We start from the raw sequence: 5,644 nt of genomic DNA on the forward strand, positions 1-5,644 counted from the left end.
GCAGGTGAACTGGGGTGGGGCTGATTGGGCCAACAGGCCTTGTTTAACCCCTGCCTGGCCTGGCCTCTCTCTCACACTCTTACAGGGGTCTATATAGGAATGCGACAGTGACGTCCCAGATAAAAACACAATCAAATAACTTCTAGGTCTCCGAAGTGACAACTGTTTAGCTAGGCTGGGAGGCTAAAGATCAACAGATTTAACAGTGAAAAAGCCACTGGATTCCTGAGAAGGGAGATAAGTCACCAGAGATCGTCCAAAGAATCTTGATGAGCTCAGAGGTAAGAAAGGAAGCACAGACAGAGAAGCCTATAGGTAACTAGTTCTAAGATCCCAATGTAAATAGGTGGAGACCTGACAAGCAAGTACAAAGGCTGATTTACTGTTCTTAAGACTTCAAGTGCTTTTGTTCTACCACAATTATACTTTATGGAAAGGTCACTGACTTCTGTCATTGCTTTCAGAGGGCAACAAAACTGCAGGTCTAAGTATACTGGTGGCTTTCTATGGCATATCACAGTTCATACCAAAGGACTGCCACTCTGGATTGAACTAAGATTGAGAGAATAGAGAGATTATAGGATTAGACATCAGAAACTCGAAAGCCAGGTGCACTGGATGAGAGCCATCCAATCTCAAGAAAATACTCAGTAGCTGCCACACAGCATACCACAGAACCGCTAATTCAGGAACCTCTCTCTACAACAAACCCTGCTGCCAAACGTCCACATATTTATACAAGCAATACCATCACAGACACCTCAACCACATCAGCCACCCATACTATCAGGGGCTCATACACCTTCACACCTATTGATGTGATGTATGCATACCATCATAGGCCTGCAAGACCACTCTGCCATCTGCATTGGACAAACTGGACAGTCTCCACACCAAAGGATGAAATGGACATAAATCTGACATCAGGAATGGGAACACACACAAACCTGTAGAACACTCGAACCTCTCCGGACATTCACTAATGGATTTAAAAGTAGCCAATCTTCTACAAAAGAATTTTACCATAAGATTATAGAGGGAGATATTTGAATTGAAATTTGTTTGCAAATCTGACACATTTAACCTCAGCCTTAACAGAGATATCAACTCTCTTATACATTACAAACACAATTTACCCACTTTTGGTATGCACAGGAATGACAGAACATCCTACCTAATTTGCTTTATCAACTGGTCCTACTAATGGCAGGTAACCTTTTCCTATTCCCCTCCCCTTCCATTCCCCCTCCTACATAAAGCCTGGATTCTCCTGTTTTCCATGCCAATAATCTCAAGAAAAGGGTTTCAGCCACAAAAGCACATGACCTAGTAAATGTTTTAGCCACTAAGGTGTTACATGGCTGCTTGTTATTCATGAGGTGAGAAAATTCAAGGCTTTTCAAAGAGTGCCTTTTCATCTTATTCAGTTGTGGAATAAAAGATTTTGTCTTAATATTGAAAAAAAATGGTTTATAATTTTCATCTTTTTGCTTACATGGAAAAGTGGTCAAATACATTCTTCCACAACCCCAGCTCTCCCCACCCCCAGGAAAAAAAAACAAAAAACAAAACAAAAACAAAAACCCACAACTCTGTAAAATGGTCTAAAATAAGTCAGATGCAAGAGAACAAAAAGGACCTGCAGATGAATTTCAAGAGAAGAACTGCTTTATCGTTGTTGTAAACTTAGCAACTAGCTAATCAATAAAACTGGCCAAGTTGTTCATTGTGATCATTCACCATTTAATTAAGTTTTTTTTAAAACTCTATTTGTGCTTTCATATTTTTGTTACACAGCCTATTCAAACTATTCAGTCCTTCTCCACATCAGAGATTTGAATATAAATAAGAACTTCACCAAGTTAATGTATTACAGTAAACTCTTTCACATTCACAAAAACAAGAAGTCCTGCGGCACTTACAGATTAACAGATTTTTTAGACCATATGCTTTCTTGGGCAAAGACCCACAAAAGCTTATGCTCCAAAAAATCTGTTAGTCTATAAACTGCCACAGGACTTGTCGTTTTTGCAGATACAGACTAACACGGCTACCCTTTTGAAACTTGTCTTTCATATCCAGCAGCCACAGGACTGGGAAGTTGCTGGATAGTCAAACATTCTGGATAACACAGATATATACCAAGCAACACTTAACACTAAAGGAAAACAAAGCTTAGCTATTAAGAAACAAACAAAAATGTATGCAGGGTACTTTTACACTGTAAACTTATACTGTATTTACTTCATCATAAATTACGTACAGAAAACATAGCTAAGATCTACTTATGGTTAAAATGCTGTTTGAGTGTTCCGGGTGACAGAATGATTAAGAAAGAGTTTATTGTACTATGTGGGCTCGTTCTTGCATCTCATTAAATACAGTGCAATTTCATAAATAGCAGGAGCCCTGTTTAGTAAGAATCCAATCCAGTTTCCACTGACATTAAAAAAAAAAAAAAAAAAGCCAGACTTGGCACCAATAAGCGTTTCTTTGAAAAGAAACGGAGTGAGAGCAATAAGTAGTACTGTTTGCCAACAAAACTTTAAACCTGCATTACAACAGGCTTTAATCATTAACTGAATATTGACCGCTTCTCAAACTGCCAGAAGGAAGTCCCTAGAAATATATGCATATGTGTTGGAGATTAATTCAACAATTAAAAAGAAGTTTCCATAATTAAAGATAGAAACAATCAAATGCTCTGTGAAGATGGAAAATTGTAAGAATTTTTAAATGAGTAGTTACCCCAACAATTACTACCAATATACTGCATTCCTTTCACAATAAGGCCAGATCTACACTACAAAGAAAAATCAATTTAAGATATGCAACTCCAGCTATGTAAATTGCATAGCTGGAGTCAATGTATTAGAAATCAATTTACTGAATCATTCCCACAGCAGGAGGGGGAGGGGGAGGAGCAGGAGGGTGTGTGGACAGAAGACCGTCTCCCATCAACTTCCCTTACTCCCTTTGACAGTGAAGCCCGGGTCTCACTAGGGCTATGTCTACACTAGCCCAAAACTTCGAAATGGCCGTGCAAATTGCCATTTTGAAGTTTACTAATGAAGCGCTGAAATACATATTCAGCGCCTCATTAGCACGCGGGCGGCCGCGACACTTCAAAATTGATGTGGATCGCTGCCGCACAGCTCATCCAGACAGGGCTCCTTTTCGAAAGGCCCCCGGCTACTTCGAAGTCCCCTTATTCCCATCTGCTCATAGGAATAAGGGGACTTCGAAGCAGACGGGGGCCTTTCGAAAAGGAGCCCCCTCTGGACGAGCTGTGTCAATTTCGAAGTGCGGTGGCCGCCCGCATGCTAATGAGGCACTGAATATGTATTTCAGCGCTTCATTAGTAAACTTCAAAATGGCCATTTGCATGGCAATTCCGAAGTTTTAGGCGAGCGTAGACATGGCCTAGGTGTGCTAAATCAAACTCCAGATCACCACCGACAACCACATCAATCATTTGGTAAACATAGATGTACTCTAACTCATTGTCTACATCAGTGTTCCCAACTTTCTCAGTAACAAGCCACTCTTCACACTCTTGGGAGTCTGTTCTGGTATGGCTATGATCTGAAGTAGCCTATCTGTCCCATGAAAGCTCATCACCTAATAAAATTATTTTGTTAGTCTTTAAAGTGCTACTGGACTGCTTTTTTGTTTTCATAGTATATAGACTACCATGGCTATCTCTCTGTTGCCACTCTTCACTGAGACAATTTGATGGCACACTCACTTTTTTCAGCTGAACTGATTGCTCATAAACATCCCTGTTCCCAATAGCCAGCGGGGTAAAGGCAGGGAGTTGTGGCGGGGGCTCAGGGCAGGGAGTTGGGGAGTGGGCGCAGATGTAAGGGCAGGGCAGGAGTCAGGGTGCTGCAGGGCCCCACCAACCCCAGTGCCACCCAGGCCCCACATCCACTGATGTAAGTGAAGCAAAACAAAAAAGCAGTCCAGTAGCACTTTAAAGACTAACAAAATAATTTGTGAGGTGCTGAGCTTTCATGAGATACACCCACTTCTTCAGACAATAGCTATACCAGAACAGACTCAATATTTAAGGCACAGAGAACCAAAAATAGTTATCAAGGTTCATCATCATCTATAACCACTGGTGTCTGATGCCTCTCTCACTATTTCCTTCCATCCTTCCCTATCCAGTGCAAAGTGGCTTAGTTTCTGTAGACTAGCTCCGCACCAATCTACTACATCACCTATCCATTCTCTGTGAGGTCTTGATTTATCAAGGTTGACAAATCAGAAAAAATTGTAACCAACAGGGGCAAATCAAAGGTGGGGGGGAAGAGGAAGAGTCAAGAGTCAGATAAAACAAAGTGGGTCAGAGTCCTTATAATGGGCTACGTAATTGGCTTTCCAGTTCAAACCACATTTTAATGTGTCAAATTTGAGTGAAGCAGGATGAGTTATGCTGCTGCTGAAACTTGCACCTCCCCAAGCCCCCATTCCCCTGAAGAGCAGGACTTCCCAAAGGGTGGGGCCTGGGGGAACTGCTCCAAGGCACTGCATGGACTGGACTGTTCCAGACACTAGCTGTAAGACCCAAGACTCACCCCCAAGCTTCACTGTCAACTGCGCCGTAAGCCTCGGGACGACGCTGGGGAAATCGCTTGACTTCTGCGCCTCAGTTTCCCCCGCTGCGAAACCGCAATAGCATTTACCTGGCAGGGATGCAAAACAGACTTAGCGCAGCAACGCCTGCGAAATAGTTAAGCCGCAAGCGCCTCGCCCTGGCTACAAGCCCTTGCGCCGAGGCCAGGCAGCCAACTGGAGGCGCGGCCTGTGCTGCGAGCGCGGGACTGAACCCCCACGCACGGAAAATAGGGCGCCGACCGCCTAACTTGGGCAGGTGGGGGCCGGCCCAGGGGAGCGGGTTGCCATGGGCAGGCCCCTCCCTCCGACCACGCCCGTCCCCTCACCCACAGCCCCACCCACTTAACTGCCTCACCCACAGCCCCGCCCACTTAACTGCCTCACCCGCACCCCGCGGGCAACCGCCTGCATGAGCGCCGACCCAGCCACACCCCGCCTCAGCTCCAGGCTCTCCGACCTTCCTACCCCGCCAGCAGCCCGGCCCTCTCCCACCTGCAGGCGCGGCCGCTCCAAGCACCCAGACAACGATGGGAACTGGTAAGCAGAGCACAACAACCCAGCCCCCTACCGCTCCTCCCCCCAAAGTGTGCGGCGCATGCGCCGAGCGCCCCCGTTATAATCTGTTTCCTCTCGAGGTCGCACGTCACAGCCCCCACCCAGACCTAAAACCCTCCCACCCAGCACTCTGCCCCGCCCACCGCAGGAATGTTATACGCACCAATATGAAGCGTCCCCGAGCGTTCTGTCTGGCCACGTGATCCCCCCGCCACACACACCTACCGCTCCCCGGAGACTCTACTTCAGCTCTGCCCCTAGTCTCCTTCTCCCTTGGGGGGCGGGGAGAGAAGAGAACTCGGCGGGCGGAACGGAAAGCAAAGCGTGGGGTCCTGCCTCGCACTCGGACACTACCACGCACAGCTTGTTCCCCGTCCGGACTGTGTTGCAGACGGACCGTTTCCGGCAGGGTGCTCGCGGGGGTTCCTTTGGACGCCGGTGGGTTGGGCTGATTGCGGAGGTGATG

General features: G+C 46.1%; 1 protein-coding gene across 5 annotated transcripts in view; it reads right to left on the reverse strand.

Moving 5' to 3' along the window:
* CPNE3 (copine 3) overlaps positions 1-5,444 on the reverse strand; it is a 66,322-nt gene extending 60,878 nt beyond the window's left edge. For 4 of the 5 annotated variants that reach the window (XM_074986993.1, XM_074986992.1, XM_074986988.1 and 1 more), the window contains exons 1-2: positions 5,116-5,201; positions 4,584-4,691 (exon numbers count right to left, since the gene is read on the reverse strand). The gene's annotated coding sequence lies outside the window, so the exon portion shown is untranslated. Of the gene's footprint in view, positions 1-4,583; positions 4,692-5,115; positions 5,202-5,341 lie in introns of those variants that run through there. The other variant, XM_074986989.1, reaches the window with a different exon arrangement.
* Positions 5,445-5,644: the final 200 nt, after the last annotated feature.

Source organism: Carettochelys insculpta, chromosome 2, assembly GCF_033958435.1.
Source record: "Carettochelys insculpta isolate YL-2023 chromosome 2, ASM3395843v1, whole genome shotgun sequence".
In the NCBI taxonomy this organism is placed as follows: domain Eukaryota; kingdom Metazoa; phylum Chordata; order Testudines; family Carettochelyidae; genus Carettochelys; species Carettochelys insculpta.